The sequence below is a fragment of the Emys orbicularis genome, chromosome 3 (genome assembly GCF_028017835.1).
Source record: "Emys orbicularis isolate rEmyOrb1 chromosome 3, rEmyOrb1.hap1, whole genome shotgun sequence".
NCBI classification, from domain to species: Eukaryota; Metazoa; Chordata; order Testudines; family Emydidae; genus Emys; species Emys orbicularis.
This window is the reverse complement of record NC_088685.1, coordinates 52,117,862-52,136,113: the sequence shown is the minus strand read 5'-3', so window position 1 is coordinate 52,136,113 and position 18,252 is coordinate 52,117,862.

Genomic DNA, 18,252 nt, shown 5'->3' with positions numbered 1-18,252 from the left:
ACTAGAGCACTTAGAGTATTTTATGTGGGGACACACACAATCAGCTGTATACAACCGATTTCTATAAAACCGGCTTCTATAAATTCGACCTAATTTCGTAGTGTAGACATACCCTTAGAAACTGTGCTTCTGTTGGACAGTTTAAGGGACTTTCAGTTCCCCCTAAAGGAAGAAAGAGTCCAAAAATCTGTTTTTCAACTTGTTTATGACTTTCTCTTTCCCTGTCTGGGGCAGAAGGAGAAAATCCATTTTACTCAGTACGGAGTTGGAGGCAGTAGATTCACAAAGGCTGGAGAGTCAGTAGAGAGAACCCAGACTGTTAATTTGAAATCAGGACCTGAGACTGGAAGTATATGATGGGTTGCACTTCCCGCTCCCTTGCGTGCTGTAGAACTATAACAATGGGAGGTTACCTCAGACACAGGTGTTCTGAGCACCTCCAGTGCCTACTGACTTCATTTGTGCTCTTCCTCTCCAGTTATCTGTGCCCCTTGTAACTTGCTCATGCTCTCCCCTCCTTTCTACATTCCCAGCTTAGCTGGAGACTTGTCTGGGGTAGGGGTTTCTTGTAGCTCCCTTCTTCCTGGTGGCTGCTGTCTAGAAGGGGACCTATCTTGTGCTACTAGAAACTCCCTAGGCCTAGGCAGAATGAATGGAGTGTTTCTTGTTCCCAGGCATGCTTCTCATTGTGTGGAAGGGGAGCAGTGAGAGCTAATCTTTTTCTACGTCATATTCCTCCTACCCCTCTGCATTGCGATAGCTGACTAGCAGGAGTGCTCCTGAGCAATTTCAGCTGGGAAAGAGATGGAACAGCTGCTGGAAAGTGCACTCCTGAATCACACAAGTACTAGCTGCAGACAAAACAGTGAGTGGGGAAGTGACACCTCATGCAGCTTCCTTGAGCAACAAACCTGGCTGGAGGTCTGTTAGACAGACAGTAGCTATTGAATAGGAGCGCTTGAAACTTTAAACAATGATACAGTGATTACTGGCCCAGTGTGGGGACTTGATCCATGCTTGTGCTCCCAATAATACCAACAAATTGACTAAGAAGAGTAGCTGTGGGATTGAGGCATTCAGGTGCAAGATATAACATGGTAGGATTGAGGTTTTTAATGTGTTTTGTTTTCAGGTATTATTGTGAATGGTACCAGTGTAAGTTGTAAGTGTACATGAGAGAGTGGATATTCTCTTCTGTATAGAAATTTGAGGCACTTTCACTATATATATATATATATGTTTGCATAAGATTAGTCAGGTGATAATGACTTGTGGGCCAGGTATTTCTTGGCTATTTATGACTAGCTGAGTATAGGGCCCTCATTTCAGTCCAGCAAATATCCCATAACATGCCTGACTCTGACCCAAAGAATATTATAGATATTTAATGTGTGACAATATAAAATAAAGCAAAACTTGACCTGCATCATTGCCTTGTATACAGTGTTTTGTTTATAGACTTGCTTTTAGTAGTTAGACTCCTCAGTAAACCAATGGAAAAGCTGTTCCGTTTTACTTATTATTGAACTATGGGGCCTGAGTGGGCTATAAGAAATCAGTAGCCCATTGGGCACATCTTTATTGAAATGATAAAAGAGCACTACAGAGCGCTATCTCACCATTATAAAATTAATTTTTAAAAAATAAAGGGAGACAGTTTTGAATAGACCATGGTGAGCAAGATCTCATTCATCTCCACTACTCCTTAATCCAACAGAAAAATTCATGTTGGTGGCTTGGTTATACTAGTAGCCATATCTATCAGCATCTAGTCAGTCAGTCAGAACAGTGAGAGTTAGGCCCCAAGGTTCCAAAGTGTTTAATGTACAGTAACAAGAGAAATGTAGTCGTTTTTCCTGAAGCAAAATCATTGTGGTGTGTTAAACATGCACTCCCCCTAATCTCCACAGAATGCCTTCTAGGCATCAGGAGACAAAGCACCTGTAGATGAGATGGAAATGGTATCAAATTGGATGATTTTTGCATGGAATCCTGAAATTATCTGGCTTTTAAAAACCTTACTTGATGGTGAGGTGTCAAATCTGGAGTTACTTGCTCATGACTCATTGCTAAGATGTTTGATATGATAGTATCAAATTTATCATCTTTGACAAGTCTAGAAATCCTTACTCCCACAAACTCCCCTTTGACTTTAGAATATGACTATTCATAACAGAAGTGATTCTATAATTCTCACAAAGAGTTGGATCACTGTTTTTGCTCAAAACACTGTTAAGTCTCCCAGATATTTACAGTGTTTTTTACTGGTAATTTACTTTGGAAGGGATAAAAATAAGACACAATTAGACAGCTGTATTTGATGTAAAGTTCAAATGTAAGAGCCATCAGAGTCTGCAGGTTCCCCTTCTCTCAGCCCCCATATTGTGCCTGATCTTGCACCCATTGAAGTTGATGGCAAAATCTCCATTGACTTTAATAGGTGCATGATTAGAGCTTTTAATTCTTCCAGTTTTGTCTCTTCACTTGTGACTTGCTCATCCACTTTCTGTCTTTAGTTCATTTAACACTGGTCTACAGAAGTGTGGTTCTCACTTTTTCTATGTAAAATACTAAGGCCAGTCTTGCAGGCAGTTATTACTAAGCATAGAAACTATTTTTTATGAGCCGTTCCACCTAAATCAATGGGAATAATCACAAAAATAAGCTGTGCTCAGCATTGTGTTTGCAGGACAGTGTCCATATTTTGTGTATTGTATCTAGGACATTTTTTTCCATGCTGTCTGTGTGGATTAGAGGCACAATTTCAATCAACAATGATGGGAGTTGTCTCTTTTTTGATGTATAATTAGTTATATACACGTTACTGTGTACATTTTCAGTGTCACACAGTAGCAAATACAACCACAGATTTTTGTAAAATACCTTTTAAAGAGGAACTTGAATGTTGACCAGAAAAAAAGATTCGCAAGATACCAACAAAAAATCCACAAAGATTTGGATGGCTGTAACCTTTATTCTTAAATACATATTTTTAGTGGGATTATAGGAGTCAGTGAGAGAGAGAAAGCATAACACAATAAATGATGACAGTACTGCCAGCACTGCATTACCAGAAAATTGTGGTTCACAGTAAAAAATAGCAGAGTATCACACCGAACGTGCTGGCCTGGCAGCCCCTTGACAGGTATGATGTAGGAATATAACCAGTGCTGAAAGTTCCTGCTTCCAGCTAACAGCAAATCACCATAGCAACTATAGTCCTCAGAATTTTGTAGTAACACTAGCTGTTCAAATTGTCTTGCAAGGTATTTTTAAGAGAAATATATCTTATAAACATCAGTTTTTTGTCAGAGCAGGCTGTGTTGGATCTTAATTTATATTTTCCCTTTAGGATATTTAGACAAACTGGTCACCAAAGTGGGAAATATGATTTCATACTACCGCTCTGTATTCTACACATCAGGCATATACTATATTAGTTGATAGCAGTCTGTACTGTGGGTTGACATGGCTATCAGCCTTAGCATCTGCGGTGCACTTGCTGTGCCTATGACTATTAGATGCAGTGGAATAATTTAGTTTCATTGTTTCAACTGGAACATGTGGCCTGTGTTGCATGAAAATGGATCTTAATCATCAATCCCAATTCACGAATATGCAGCTTATCCCACCTTCTGGTGATAATATAACTAATGTATAGCTAAAATGGAATGAAGTAATTGCACTAAAGTTTAAAACACTGTGAAACTGGCAAAGAGGTTCACTGATATCAAAACAACATTTGCTAACATTTCTTTAAAGTTTTGGAAGTGTTCTATTGGCAGTGTGGGAGATGAGGTCACTTTCTTTTTATACCAATGGCTTCACTAACACACAGTTGCCCATGAGCAAATGCATTAGCAACATGTGATGTTGAAATTAATGTTAGTGTGCAATCACAGAAATGTAGGGTTGGAAAAGATATCAAGGAGTCATGAGGTCTGGCTCTTGACACTGAAGCAGGATAAAGTATACCTAGACCATTCCAGACAAGTGTTTGTCCAACCGGTTCTTAAAAACCTCCAATGATGGAGATTTCACAACCTCCCTTGGAAAACTATTCGAGAATTTAACTACCCTCATGGGTATAAAGATTTTCCTAATATCTAGCCTAAATTAGATACTTTGCACCCCTCTCAGCTTGGTATCATCTGAATATCGTACAAATATACTCCCCACACCATTATCCAAATCATTAATGAAATTACTGAATAATACCAGACCCAGACCACACCCTTGCGGGACCCCACAAAATATGCTCTCCTAGTTTGACAGTGAACTACTGAATAAGTACTCTGAGTATATTTTTTCAACCAGTTGTGCACCTGCTTTATAGTAATTTTTTCTAGAACATATTTCCTTAGTTTGCTTATGAAAAAGTAATGGGGGACTATGTCAAAAACCTTACTAAAATCAAGATATATGACATCTACAGCTTTCCCTGCTATCTACTAGTCAAATAACCCTGTCAAAGCAGGAATTTAGGTTGGTTTGTCATGATTTGCTCTTGACAAATCCAGGCTGGCTATTCCTTATAACCCTATTATCCTCTAAGTCAGTGGTGGGCAACCTGCGGGCCGCGAGCCGCATGCAGCCCCTCAGGGTAATCTGCTGGTGGGCCGTGAGACAGTGTTTACACTGATTGTCGGCAGGCATGGTTGCCCGCACTCCCAGGGGCCACGGTTCGCCATTCCCGGCTAATGGGAGCTGTGGGAAGTGGTGGCCAGCACGTCCCTGTGGCCCGCGCCGATTCTCGCAGCTCCCATTGGCCAGGAATGGTGAACCGTGGCCACTGGAAGCTGCGGGCACCGTGCCTGCGGACGGTCAATGTGAATACTGTCTCGCGGCCCACTAGTAGATTACCCTGATGGGCCGCAGGTTTCCCACCACTGATCTAAAGTGTTGAGACAATCAACCCATTATTTAGTGAGCATAGGTAGTCAGAGAAAAATCTGTGAGATCCGATAGTTATTTTGTATGATATGTACACCATATACCAATCTTACTATTGCAATTAACAGCTCAATTTGTTCTCCCATGTACTATATAAAGGAGGCAAAGCTTCAAAACAGAATAGATTATCAGAGTTAGCCCTGACTTTCACATTCATCTGTTAGCAGAGCTGTTTTATTGAAACAAAGTGTTTTAAAGGAAGTGTGCAGCTTGCGTCTCAACTATGGTGTCAGTGGAACAAATGGAAACTACCAGAACATGTCTAATAGCCCGCTATCAGTTTAGCCCAATATGCAGTAAGGGTTTCAGTTTTACTTATTATCTGAATAGTAACAATGCTTGCACAATTTAGGAAGGTGAAAGAAAAATAGTAAAAGAATTATAAGTACTGTGATCCTTTCCTATCCTGACCTGCACAACTGGTATAGTGCAGCAGCAGAGAACAAACTCAGGGAGTTATACTTTATATGAAGATTTTTATATTAAGAATACCCTTCCCCAGACAGCTAGTACTACATGTTCATTATTGCAAGGACATTGTGTGCATTCTCTGCTCGTATTCATTTCAAAACTACAACTGAACTGAAAGCCCTGCCATTTAAACAAGATGTACACTTGAAAACTTCTTTTTAAAATCCACCAAGTTTAATTGCAGGGTTTCTTACAAAAAAAAAAATCATAAGGGAGCTGCACAATACCCATTGTGACAAGAGGTATAATTACTTCATGCATACCAATTAAATTGTGATTGACAAATGCAGTGATATGAAACATGTTGTAGTTAAATAATGTGCTTTAAAGCTTCCCTTTAAAGAAAGAAAGCTGAAAACAACATATCAAGCAATTGTAACAGTACAATAGTTTTAACAGGTTGAGAAATCTTTCCTGCGGTGCAAATTAGAAATGTGGTTTATTACCTATGGCAGTAGTGCTCAAACTTTTTCCGTTGTGCCCCATGCCCTTCCCAGTAAATGAATCTGTCTGCACTGCCCCTCCCCCCCATTACTGCACAGCCAAGGCTTCCTCAGCAGTGGAGCTTGGACTGAAGAAGGAGCTGGGGGTGGAACTGGAGATGGGGGTTGTGACAGGTTGGATCCCCCTTCCAGGGTGCAACCTGATGGGCTAGGGTCCCACTTAGCCCATCCGTTCCACCAGCCTGGGCTCCCTCACTCTGTCCTGCTGCACACACAGGTAGGGATGCACCCAGCTGTAGAATCACACAGAGTCTGCAATCAGCTCTGTGTGGGAAGACTCAGCTCTGGGAATTGCTCAGCACTCTGGTGCACACACCCTCTGAAGTGTAAACCCAAAATTATATTGTCTTGCATTGTATGGAGATCTATACAGTGTAAACTCATGAAATTTGCCCTCTCCCTCAATGTGGAGTAAGATATTCACAGTTTTTTGCCTCCCCCAATTATGAATTGCACAAACTGGGTTTTAAAATAAACAAAAAACAAGTTTATTAACTACAGAAGGTAAAATTTAAGTGATTATAAGGGATAGCAAACAGAACAAAGCAGATTACTGAGCAAATAAAACAAAACACACAAACTAATACATTAAAGAAATTGGCTACAAATAGAAATTTCTCAGCCTAAATGCTGTTTTATGCATGTTGCAGAGTTTCTTGAAGGTAAACTGCACTGCTTGCAGCTTAAATCTCCAGGTATCCCCTTCACAGGCTGACCTTTCTTGCCTGGGCTCAGCCCCTGCCTCCCCCAGCTTAGTTCCTTTGTTTCTTCAGTTGTTTTCAGCAGTCTTCCTTCTTGGGTAGGGAGGCAGTGGAAGAGAGCCAAGATTCTCACTTCCTAGTCTTAAATAAGATTTGCATAAGGCAGGAATCCTTTGTTTCTCAGTTTGATCCCTAACCCCTTCCTGTGGAAAAGTACCAGCATTTCAAGATGGTGACATGATCACACAACCCTGCAGTGTTAAAGCAGCATCCCAGGAAACTTCTCAGGAAGGAGGGAGATTAGTATCTTCAAAGTCCTATTGTCCTTCCTAATGGCCCATCCACACTGTTTGCATACTGTCTGGTGGGTGTTCCCCAGGTGAAAACACAGTTGTAATTATTACATAGTCAATATTTCTAACTTCAGATACAGAAAATGATACATGCATACAAATTGAATAATCACATTCAGTAAATCATAACCTTTCCAATGATACCTCACATGACCCATCTTGCATAAAATATATCTTAGTTATGTCATATTCATATCATAACAATTTTTCTATGAAGAATATGGGGCATAATGTCACAGACAGTGTTGCCAGGCATCTGGTTTTCGACCAGAATGCTCAGCCAAAAAGGGACCTTGGCGGCTCCAGCCGAGACCGCCGATGGGGCTGTTAAAAGTCTGGTCAGCAGTGCGTTGGGGGACTAAGGCAGGCTCCCTGCCTGCCCTGGTTCCGTGCAGTTCCTGGGAGCAGCCATCAGGTCCCTGCAGCCCCTAGGCACATAGGTGGCCAGGGAGGCTCCACATGCTGCCCGTGCCCTGAGTGCCAACTAAGTAGCTCCCATTGGTCAGGAACCGTGACCAATGGGAGCTGTGGGGGTGGCATCTGCAGGTGTGAGGGCAGCACGCAGAGACTGACTGGCTGCCCCTGCACTTAGGGGCCACAGGGACCTGGCAGCCACTTTCTGTGAGCTGTAGAAAGTGCTGCAGGGACCCCCACACCCACCTGCACCCTAACCCCCTGTCCCAGCCAGTCCCTTCCTGCACCCGAACTCCGGCCTGGAGCCCACACCCTGCAATCCCCCTCACTCCCCAACCCATGCCCGAGCCCTCTCCTGCACCCCAAACCCCTCATCCCCAGCCCCACCCCAGAGCCCACAGCCTGGAGCCCTCTCCACCACTGAAAACCCCTCATCCATGGCCTCACCCCAGAGCCCACACCCCCAGCTGGAGCCCTCACCCACCTCCCATACCCCAACTCCCTACCCCAGCCTGCTGAAAGTGAGTGAGGGTGGGGCAGAGTGAGCAATAGAGGGGGGATGGAGCAAGCAGGGGGTGGGGCCTCAGAGAAGGAGCGGGGCGGGGGTGTTCAATTTTGTGCAATTAGAAAGTAGGTAACCCTAGATGGGGCAGGAGCTGGGGCTAGAGGCAGAGCAGGAATGAGGGCAGAGCCCAGCTGGAAGAGGGCCAGAAGGCAGAGTGGAGCAGTGGCTGGGGTTGGAGAGGGAGTGAGAGGACAGAGCTGGGTCTGGATGTGGAGCAGGACTGGGAGATGAATGGGATTGGAAGCGGAGCTGGTCTGGGGGAGAGCAGGGCTCGAAGTGTGGCACTCCCTCCCTGCACCCCAGGGGGGCTGGCCCATGCACTCCCCCCAAACATTCTTCTGCACCCCTCTAGGGGTCATGCCCCACAGTTTGAGAACCACTGACCTATGACAATAAATTAATAACAAAACAAAACCTGCATCTATTTGACTTTCCCACATCTTCCTTTTAAATGTGCAGAAGATATTTGAATCAATAAATAAACCTTAGCAGAAGTCTGTAATTCACCACAATTCCACTGAGATACTGCTCACTAAAAACTGACCCTAATAACTATTAAAGTCCACACATTTCTCTCCTACCTTCAAACTTCATTTTTTAAGAAACTCACTAGATTTTAAATACCAAGGCATCAATTATTGTAACACTATAGAGGATACATTTAGTCAGGTCCAGTAAAATGCACAGCTCCTATTTTGTGTTTAAACACATTTTTTCAGAGAAAATGAAAGATCACAGTTTTATTTTTAAGAGGAGAAAAAAAAATCATTACAGGAAGATCACAATCAATGCTTCTGTGATAATGGCCCACACTGTACTGGACTAAGCTTAGAGCACCTTTAAGTTTATTAACATTGGAGGTACTATATTACTCGTTATTTACATTTTTGGTACGTTTCAGAGATATTTATCTTCAGCTGTGGGAAAACAAATGTAGAGAACTTCAATTACCTTGATGGAGTTGCTTTACCGAGGGCCTGGTGGTTGTCACCTACTTCAAGGGTGCAAAAAGAACCAACCAACATCATCTGTGGGCTGCTGCCCATTAGTGGGGCATAATTATAGATCCTGTACCCAAAGCAGAGGGACCTCTCCCTCCTTGTACCCCCTGAGGTGAAAGAGACTCCAACAAAGAGTATGGAGAGCAGCAAAGGTGGCCAGGCATGGATTCCTTCAGGCAGAATTCCCAGATCTGCTCATGATGCAATGTGAATAAACACTGGCCCTCAACACAGAGCTGGGCCTAAAAGATACTATTGAGCTCACATTAAATACAGTTTCTAAAATGTAGATGCTTGTAAAAGAGCATTCACCAACACAGTTAGTTGTCATGTCCTTACTGAACTACAGTCTTGAAATCTGGTACACTCATTCATTACTATATTATCTCATAAATGACATCATGTGATTATTATGGGCTGCTAAAAAGGAAACAATTCTCTAATTTGAGTAAGCCATCAAAGGTCATCAAAAGATTATCAGTAATTAAAAAAAAATGGTTTCAACTATTCAAGTGCCCATTAATGGACATTAGGGGTAGTGATGTAAAAAAATCATGAATTTTCTGTTCTATATAGGTTCTTATACTATGCTCATCACTGTAGTACCAATACACCTCTACCCCGATATAACGCGACCCGATATAACACGAATTCGGATATAACGCGGTAAAGCAGTGCTCTGGGGGGGGGGGGGGGGGGCTGCGCACTCCGGCGAATCAAAGCAAGTTCGATATAACGCAGTTTCACCTATAACGCAGTAAGATTTTTTGGCTCCCGAGGACAGCATTATATCGGGGAGAGGTGTATCTTGCTGTAGCGCACTAAGCAACATAAGTAACATCTCCCACATGTTTCTTATTTCTTCATCTCCCTAGGAGGAGAAATGTATGTAGCAGAGTGTTTTATTTGTGAATTTAGAGAGATAGATAGAAAGATACAAGTATTCATGCACACACACACGCGCACACAATTATATATTTATGTTAGAGACAACAAGGTCAAGGAAATATGCCTTGTACTTAAAGTTAAAGGTGGTGAGGTTTATGATGGTACTTGGTTCCTGTTGGATTTCATTTTGCAGCCTTGGACCAGCTCCTAAGAAAACTTTGTCTTCCACTCAGATGAGTTTTACCTGTATTGTAGTAAGTTCCATAGTGCCAGAGGAGTGTACCACAGTCTTCATCTCACAGGTGGTTTGTCAGTAGTTATGAGGCTTCCAATTTTAAGAAGAGAAGCTTGACAACGTTATCAGTTGATTTTTATTGGATTTCAGCAAGGAAGATTTCCACAAATATATTTTGGAAATGGTATGGGTCCAAGGAGGTATTGGTAGTGAATTTACTGGTAGGTAAGGAAGAAAATCTAAGGGAAAAAGGAGTTCAGGAGGCCTGGCAGTTTCTAAAGAAGTTTTCAGTTGTGTCTTTATTATTGTCTATCTCAATGCAAAGGAAAGACAGACAGTAAGAATAGTAAGAGGCCAATATGGTTCCAACAGGAGTACTTTAAAGACCTGAAAATAAAAAAGGAATCCTAAAAAAGTGGAAAGTTGGGCAAAATGCTAACGAGGAATACAAAAGAATAACACAAGCAGGTGGAGACAAAATCAGAAAAGTTAAGGCACAAGATGAGTTACACTGAGGAAGGGGCATAAAAGGCAATAAGTAGAGGTTCTTTAAACACATTAGGACTAAGAGAAAGACAAAGGAAAGTGTAGGTCCTCTACTTACTGGGGCAGGAGAGCTAATAACTAATGACATTAAGAAAGCTGAGATTTGTAATGCTTATTTTGCCTCATTTAAAAGAATAATAGTGATCAGATATTCAAAACAATTAATGAGGAAGGAACAAAAGCCAAAACAGGAAAAGAACAGGTTAAAGAATATTTAGATAAGTTAGATCTATTCAGAGCAGCTGGGCCTAATGAAATTCATCTTAGGGTACTTAAGGAACTAGCTGTCACAAACTCTGAACAGTTAGCAATTATCTTTGAGAACTCATGGAAGACAGGTGAGGTCCTAGAGGACTGGGTACTCACTTGGGATGTAGGAGAATGAAACAGTCCCTGGGTCAGAGAGAGAGTGAGCATACAGGCATGAGACTGATTCAGTAGCCTGATGGTTAGCACACTGAGGTGGGAGACCCTGGGTTCAGTCCCCCTGCTCCAATTACTCTTTCCTTATTTAGCCAAAGTAGAACAGCTTTAACAGGAGAGATTGAGCAAGCCCCAGCTCAGAATATTCCCTAACTCAGTGGTTTGAGCACACAGGTGATAGGTGGCTGATCCCTGTTCAGATTCCGTCTCCTCCCTCTCTCCCTCACCCAAGGCGAAAGGGAAACTCAAATTTGGGATCTCCCACATCCCAGTAGCCTAACCACTGAGCTAAAAGTTTTGAGGAAGCACCTCCTCCCCTCCACCCCAACAGTGTAGGTACCTAACTCAGAGAGAGAGGCTTTGCTGCTCATGGAGGTGGAGTTATTAACTTGGCGTAGCGGGGCAGCTACATCAGAGGAAGTGAAATTTAAGTGTAGACACTCCCATAGTTAGGTCAATGGAAGCTGCCTTCCATTGACCTAACTCTGTAGTGTAAATCACGTCTAAGAATCTCAAGCAGAGGGGGGCACCTACCTCCAGCCTGGCCTTGGTAAACTGAACTCGCTGAGCGGGGTGGGATGTAGGACATACCCCTTGCCTGGGCATCTTCCATTGGCTATGTTAGACAGAGAGCTGCCTAGCAGGCTGACTTTTATGAATCCCACTCTTAGGCCTTGTCTACACTTGTGGCAGCATGTAGGGGACGTGTAGCTACACACCACAGTGAAAAGCAGGCTGCATCCACACTCACTGTAGTGTGTAGCTACATGCCTCAGTGAAAGCAGTGTGGAAAGGGTCTGGCAGCAGGACACTATACAGCTAAAAATAGCAGTGTAGATATGGGAGGTACTGCATGGGTATGTAAAGAGCAATGTAGGGTGTGACGGGTTGGATCACAGAACCCCCCTTAGGAGCTGCCACCTGATGTGCCAAGACTACTTCTGCCCCTGCTTTCCTGCCCTGTCAGCTTGGGACTTCAGTGCCCTGCCTGGTTTGAGCCAGACTTGCTAGCCTGCTGCAAACCCAGACCCAGGGCTGAATCACGTCCCCTAACAGCTGTAGGCTTACCTGAAAGCAGCTTACAGAAGTGTTCTTATCTTTAACACTCAGATGCCCAACTCCCATTGGGGTCTAAACCCCAAATAAATCCGTTTTACCCTGTATAAAGCTTATACAGGGTAAACTCATAAATTGTTCGCCCTCTATAACACTGATAGGGAGATATGCACAGCTGTTTGCCCACTCAGGTATTAGCACATACTCTGAGTTAATTAATAAGTAAAAAGCAATTTTATTAAATACAGAAAGTGGGATTTAAGTGGTTCCAAGTAGTAACAGACAGAACAAAGTAAGTCACCAAGCGAAATAAAATAAAACATGCAAATCTATGTCTAGTCAAACTGAATACAGATAATCTCACCCTTAGAAATGCTTCAGTAAGTTTTTTCCTCAGACTGGACACCTTCAAGGCCTGGGCACAATTCTTTCCCCTGGTACAGCTCTTGTTCCTGCTCAGGTGGTAGCTAGGGGATTCTTCATGATGGCTCTCCCCTCTGTTCCACCAATTTATATATCTTTTGCATAAGGCGGGAATCCTTTGTGTCCCTCTCTGGGTTCCCACCCCCTCCTTTTCAATGGAAAGACACCAGGTTAAAGATGGATTCCAGTTCAGGTGACATGATCACATGTCACTGTAAGACTTCAAGCCTTCATTCTTCCCAGCCTGACTCACAGGAAGGCTTGCCTGCAAACAGAGCCATCCACAGTCAATTGTCCTGGTTGATGGGAGCCATCAAGATTCCAAACCACCATTAATGGCCCACACTTTGCATAATTACAATAGGCCCTCAGAGTTATATTTCATATTTCTAGTTTCAGATACAAGAGTGATACATTTATACAAATAGGATGACCACACTCAGTAGATTATAAGCTTTGTAATGATATCTTACAAGAGACCTTTTGCATGAAGCATATTCCAATTACATTATATTCACTCATTAGCATATATTTATAAAATCATATAGAGTGCAACAGCACATAGGGTATATGACCTAAGGTTCTGGTATGTCTGTATGCTACTTGCCTAAGCAATGCCTCACACTCTGCTATTTATACTCATGCTGGCTGGACATACAATGTGTATGCTTTATATGCTGCCGTAAGTGTAGATCTAGCCTTAGGCATCTATCTTCTTCCATTGATTGTATAGGAAGCCTGAGCACCTAATGCAGGCTTTGTGAATCCTAGTGATTTTGTAGGAACCTATGTTCCTTTCTGAGCCTAGCTCTAAGTGCCCATCTATCAATACAACAACAAAAAGAATGCACACTTCACAGAGGCACTGGTGCAGGACTTAAAAATGCACAATCAAACAAATATCTGTGCCCCAGGAAATTCACACCTATGCAATCTAGTCATGACTTTTTAATTTAGAAAAATAGATTGTTCACAGCCTTGTCATGCAATGTATGAAGTACGCACAGTAAAAACTAGAGAAGGTAGGAAATGCAACTTGGCTGCATTCCCAAATATAACAACTCCTATTCCTGTTTTTATCGTTAAATATATTAGGAGCAGCTCTCACAAGCATGCAAGCATATGAGTTACTTTACACACAAGTATATTCATAGATTCCAAGGCCAGAAGGGTCCACTGTGATCAGCTAGTCTGACCTTGTGTATAACACAGGCCATTGAACTTCCCCAGAATCATTCCTAAAGCATATCTTTTAGAAAAGCATCCATTCTTCATTTCAAAATTGCCAGTTATGTGAATTCACCATGACTCTTGGTAAATTGTTCCAATGGTTAATTACCCTCGGTGTTAAAAATGTATGCCTTATTTCCAGTCTGAAATCATCTAGCTCATTGACTTCAGTGAAACTACTTGCAACAAACTACTCACGTGTTCTAATATTTTCCAGAATAGGCCTATCCACTTTAGTTTGGAAAATATACTGCAACACGTTTATATGATATGAAATGGGAGTGATACGATACTGAGGAAGGAATCTTAACTTTTCCCTTTTCTGATTTTTAAAAATCTTAATTGTGCAGCTATAAGTATAGCTGTCATATATTTAAAGGGATGCCTTGCATTTACAAAATCACAGTTCTATTTGAAAGGTTTTTTTTTTAACCAACAAGAAATACGTAAGATTATTGTAGATGAAATAAACAGTATTGCCAACCCCATAAGTGTGTCAGCTCCTCCCCCATCATGAAATTAGCTTAGTGTTCAAGTGAGTCATGTTTTCAAGCTTTTTTCCTAGAAATTTATTTTTGTTTTAAATAAAAGCTCACCTAATCTACATGCCTCCAGAAAACAATGCTTTACGAAAAACACCAAATATCAGCATGCTCAAGATAAATCATGGGAGTTAGCAATACTGACAAATTAGAGGCAAACAACATCTTGTTGTATTATCATAAGGACCAGGACCCCATGGCACTGTACAAAGACAGAACTAAAAGTCCCTGCTCCAAGGAACTTACAGTCTTAAGTATAAGACAAGAGACAGATGGGGGGAGTACAAGGAAACAAAGAGACAATATTGATCAGCCTGATAGGCTTATTCCGCTCTGGTTATTTAAGCTATGTCTGCATTTGGTGCTGGGGATGATTCCCAGCTCAAGTAGCTATACCTGCACTAGCTCTCATTAAGCTAGTGTCCTAAAAATAGTAATGTAGCTGCAGTAGCACAGGCAGTGTGAGCAGCAGTACAGGCTAGGTGCCCTGAGTACAAACACACCTGGACCCCATGGGTATGTACTCAGCACAGCTGGCGTGTGCTGCTGCTCACCACTGCCTATGCTACTGTGGCTACACTACTGTTTTTAGCACACTAGCTTGATGAGAGCTAGCGCAAGTATATCTGCCTCAGCTGGGAATCACACACCCGGCTCCAAGTGTAGACTTAGCCTTACTATATGCATTTAAGTGCAAATTGTATATAGTCAGTTTTGCTGTAGTGTTTCTCCTGTGGAATCATCTCCCCCAGTTCTGCAGAGTGCTGCCTGCAGCAAGACCCTTTTTCCTGTGTGGAGTTGTATTGATTTAACTGGGATTCTGAATGAATACAAAGGTCCATCTGCAGGCAACACTCTGCAGTGTGCGGGCCATAGATTCCTATTCTGGAAGCAGTGGCCTATGTGCTGAACTTTATATAAGGGAGTAGTCTCACTGACCTCAATGGATAAAGTGAAAAATGTGTATAAGAGTTTGCAAGGTTAGGACTTTGTTCAATTACCTCTTTGTGGAAGAATGACAGCAAATAGCAATAGTAAAAAGAGAACCATTTAAAAAAACAGGAAAATGTGATTGTAAAACCACAAATATTGTCAGAGAGACTCGGAGCTGGTAAAGTCCCTGAAACTAATAAACTTTTTAATTGACTAGATGTCAAGTGGATGGTGTTCCTTCAGTGTATAATGTATGTATATCAGGTATATACTATATACATTGATTGGTTCAGAGGGCAATAGAAGTAAGATATTACCTGAAGGGAAAAATATTTCTGAGATGTGTGTGTATATTGCCTGAAGCTGAAGCTTGGGAGCAATATGTATAATCAAAGGAACCAGTTTTACCAGAAGGCATTTTTTGGTTGGTTTACCACTATCATATTGATGACATCCAGAAATTGCAGGAGGTGGTTAACACCCTTGATTACTGCTTTTGGCATAAGTTGAGCCAATGGAGGGTCATTGGCAGAAGGAGTATTCCTGAAGAAGACCAGGCGTGGAGATTTTTTCCCACATGGCAGAGCTAGTTCTCCTGGATGCAGGGAGATGCACCACAAGGTGTCTCCTTCTTTCCTTCCTCATCTCCCCAGTTCCTGCTCTTTCAACTCCTTGTTATCCCAAGCCTTTCTTCCTACGTCCCTTCTCTGCCTTCTCATTGCCTGCAAGAGTAACATATTTTGGTTGCTCTTTAGCCACATGGTACAACTAAGTTATAACAAAAGTAGCTCTTTGCTAAATTGGTTACTTTTCTTTTTCTGGGCTTTTCCTTTTATTTTCTAAAGGAGAAAATAAATTAAAATGCAACAGTACATTAAGCTTGCACAGATAAGCACCCAACAGTCTGGCAACCCCAAAATTAAGGTTGAGTACATAGCCTTTTTCAAATGCATTATGATAACCTGTGATCACACAACTAAAGACTATCACAATGTAATACGTGCAAAAGAGCAGAGTTAAGATTGTATGTTCAACTCTGACATTCACATTTCGTGACTTTTCATTGCTTAACTGTACAACCTTGACATTGCATTAGTTTTGGATTTAATACCTTTCAGATTTGGTCTGTTGGACAAGAAGCTGTGTCAAAGCAATTTGGTGGTGCTATGTTTATATATAAATGAGTTGTGTGCCTGATCATGAAAGTGTATAATTATTGTGAATTGTGAATTAAGTAGTTAATGGAATAATAAGTGGATCAGAGTTGTGTTCTGTATATGGCATGTCTCCCCGCTTCAAAGTATGTGTTACAGTTTATAATGGGCATCTCTTACAATGTTTGAGGGCTCCATAAGCACCCCCAAAGTGTGTAGGCTTATTCAAAGCTAATCCAAATCTCTAGAGCCTGCAAATGTCCCAAGAGAAGGCTCTCCCAAGATGTCTGGTACTTATGTTTGGGCCAGGATTAAACAAAAGGGAAAACCTATCACAATCTGGCTATTTCAGTTCAAGCAGAAAAGCTAAAACCACAACATGGGAAAGTTAAAACTACTTGGTTGGAGAAATAGGGAGAAGTTATCTGAACAGGTACAGACAAGGGCTAGTAGGATGATCAGGGTAATGGAAATCCTACCTTACCGGAGGAGACTAAAAGAGCTTGGCTTGCTTAGCCTAATAAAATGAAACCTAAGAGGGAGATCAGGTGCTCTACACCTGGGAGGAAGAAGAGCTAATTAAGCTAAAGACAGTGTTGGTACAAGCACAAATAGGTATCATCTGGCAATGAATAAAGTTAGACTGGAAATTAGAAAAAGGTTTCTAACTATCAGTGGAGTGAGGTTGTGGAACAGCCTTCCAGTTAGGAGTAGTCCTGTTGGTATCCAGGAAGTGGGCGGGCAAAGCCCCCCCACTGCTAAAGGACCTCCTCCCAGCCAAAGGGGAGGATCCACAGGTCCGTGATACCAAATAATTGCAGGGGACAACTAATGAAATAACAGGAACGGGAGTGAGGTCACAGGGCTAAATGAAGGGAACCTGACGGGGACACCGAGCAGAGAACCCCGTCCAGTTAGGAGTAGAGGGAGGCAAAAAAACCTAACTAGTTTTAAAATGGAGCCTGATAAGTTTAAGGATGGGTTTATAGATTGGGGTTGCCTGTGACGTCAGGCAACTGAATTCAGTGACCCAGGAATTTCCTTCCACTCCTATGTTCCTTTATTGGGGAGCAGGATAGGTTATGGGTGATCTGCTTATTTGAAAGGACGATACAGAAACTGGCTGGGGCAGATATGTGCAGACTGGCCTGTGAAATGCAGCCTCTGAGCATGGTAGTTAAGCATCTGAAAGCAAGCTATTAATCATCATTAAGAGTCTGTGTGTCCTTAATGGACCATCTCTTAGAGAAAGCAGCAAGTCCAAATGTAAGGTGTCTGGAGAAAACTGGTTTGGAATGTAAGGTGGAGGCATGTCTGGATATGCAAGCTAACCCTGCTAAGGTGTTTCATAACAGAGAATTCTTGACATGGCAAGGGGTTAGTATCTAATTAGAAGCTGATTGGTCAATCTATGTGGCCAGAGAGGACATCACTGCTGCAAGATGTAAGGTTATTCTCTCTGTGATAAGTTGAGAATGCCTTATCTAGTTTAGTTGTTTACAGTGTTGTTGTAGCCATGCTGGTCCTAGGATATGAGTGAGACAAGATAGGTGAGGTAATGTCTTCTGATGGTGGAAGGGATAAGCTTCACAGAGCTCTTCGAGTCCGGAGAAGGTAACCAGAGTGTGTCAGCTAAATACAAAGTGGGACAGCTTGTTACATATAAGGGGCTCACACATGTTGTAGGAGACCACTTATAATGAAGTGGGCACCGAGCACCTCTGCAGTCATAGGACAAAGATTTTTGCCACTTTTTGAAGTCTTGAAGCTCTCCAGTTTCCCAGTGAAATTGCTAACAGTTTCACTGCAAACCTTGAGACACGTCAGGTTAAACCTGGGCTGCCTGAGATGCTGAGAGCAG